A 2,508-nucleotide genomic window follows, 5' to 3' on the forward strand; every position below is an offset into this window, starting at 1 on the left:
ATATATATATATATATATATATATATATATATACACATACATACACATGCGTATGTGTAACATTTTATATGTATATATATATATATTGGTATAGATATAGTTTTGTTTCTGTTCAAAAATATAGAATAGTTTTCTAGATTATTTCAATCAAAAATACATAATATTTTAATGCCAGATATTTATTTTCTTCTCTTTCTTTTAAATCTACGTTTTATTTTAATCATTTATCTAACTTAAGGCATTTGGCAAATACTTATCAGCAATCTATTTTGGTATAGTAATCATTCCTTTCTTTCTTTTTTCTTTTTCTGACTGCATTTTTACCAATGCATCACTTCCATTTGTCCTCTTCTCAACAGAGAAATAGTAATAAATACCTCAGTAATTTTTGACGACTTCCTATCTCTCTCTGTTTGGTTTCAACTGACTATAACAGTGGACAAACCATTATTGTTCTTTGGTCATGCTTTTAGGTTAATTTCTGTATAGTTTTACAATTTTAATTTTTCTTCTACTAATTATTAACTTTGAATTAAACTACAGTTAATTACCACAAAAGATTATGTCTCTTACTTTCATTTTAATGTTGACAAACAGAAACAGACTTTTCTTTTTTTATATATATATTTCTGACTTTTTACTCTTTCATTAGAGTTTCAACATCATAACAGTAACTGCTCAGTAGAACAATAAAACATTAAAGATATTTCTTCTGTTCTTTTAGGTTCCATGAAATGTTAGTATTTTTTTTAACTACAAACTCAGATACTAACTGCAAGAAGTATTGGGAGAAACTTTATAAAAATAAATACTTTCCTTTTATGGTCATGGGTTGAATCCATTGTCATAACATTTAATATTTTATTCCACAAACCTTTCCATCCTTTTTGCTTTCTCTGGACATGTCTTTTAGTTTATGTCTTGTCAGTTTCTTATGCTTTATTCAACTCTGCTTCAAATGTCAAAGGAATTGGACGCATTGGAATACAAAGGTCATATTGATCTTTTTCAATACTATTTTAGCTACTTGTATAGATTAAGACCACTCTTACTTTTCATCAAATACTCACAATTTAATGAATTCAGTATTTACTTTTTGTAGGTTTCATTTATTTCTTGAGTAAATTATTCTTTCTATGATATCTAGATCTGGAGTTTAACGCTTTGAACTACCTTTTTCTAGACTTATCATGCTAGCTTCTTTGATATAGTAATTAGTGCTTACAGTGGCATCTCTTTGCTCCTTTATATTGTCAAACAACTGGAATAAGATGTATTTCAGTCTGAATATCTGCACAGTTTGTGGATTTTGTCATAAGACTGATGAAATACTAAAAGATATTTAGTTATGTATTTTTTTACCTAAATAATGTGAGTTTGAGAGATTTGGTGACATACAACACTTAAGATTTGATTATAATCTTATATAACAAAGATATTTATACCTTGTCAACACACTTTTCTGAAACTGAAAGTGTTTCAGTATCTTAAAAGAAATTTGGCAACTTTATATTTAAATGAATTTTAATGTTTAAAATATTTAATTGCATTCTGAAATAGGTTTAAATTCTACTGCTATTACAGAATTAATCAAATATTTATGCTAGATTGAAGTCAAACAATTCAAATTAGTTCAGTTGATTTTTTAAGTTCTTACTGAACATTTAACACATTTGGTCTTCAGTATATATCATTTGAAATTTTCTTTGAGTTATTCTATTTCTATTCTTAGCTGCAATGAGTCACTATTATCACTACAGTTAGATGACACCTACACATTTCAATTCAAAGCAATGTTTTTTTCTTTTTCTTTCTTTCTTTCAGTTAATGAAATCCTATTAATTTTTAATTTTACTTAATAAAGAAAATCTATCTTCTTGACAGATCTCATGTTGGCACTATACAAGATGATATAATTCTTTTCAAATCTTCTCAAGTTATTTTTCTTTTGAACAAATTAATGCTATGTTCCAGCCATTAAGTTGATGAGTTTTTAATACTGTCAGAGCAATTTATTGTTGGAGTGACACATTTATTTCTTCTAGTTGGTCATTGATCAGGATATGAGTGAATGGTATTTATATCAGTTCCATTGTTAAAATCAGGAAGCCAACCTGTTCAGCTCTCTTTGTTTCTTTTACTTAACCCTTCCTCTGCTTTTTCTCCTCAACTCTCTCTCTCTCTCTCTCTCTCTCTCTCTCTCTCCCTTTTTCTTGTCAATTTTCTCAATTAGGTATCCGTCCAGTTCTGTCAAATAGGTCTTTATTCTTTTTTGAGACCACTTTCAGGAGCTATTGATCAATAAGTAGTCTTCAAGGATTAAGTCTCTGCATGAAGCTAAGTTTGTTTGCTGCTGTTCAGTTTTGTTTTGTTTTTTTTATAGTTTTATTTATTTCCCAGGTTGCCTTGTCTGACTGCGCTTTATCGTTTGATGATTAAGGCATATTCAAAAGTTGAATGGTAAATGAAACTACACTGGATAGATTTTACCTAGTTTTAGAAATTACA

This window comes from Octopus bimaculoides, chromosome 17, assembly GCF_001194135.2.
Source record: "Octopus bimaculoides isolate UCB-OBI-ISO-001 chromosome 17, ASM119413v2, whole genome shotgun sequence".
Classification (NCBI taxonomy): Eukaryota; Metazoa; Mollusca; class Cephalopoda; order Octopoda; family Octopodidae; genus Octopus; species Octopus bimaculoides.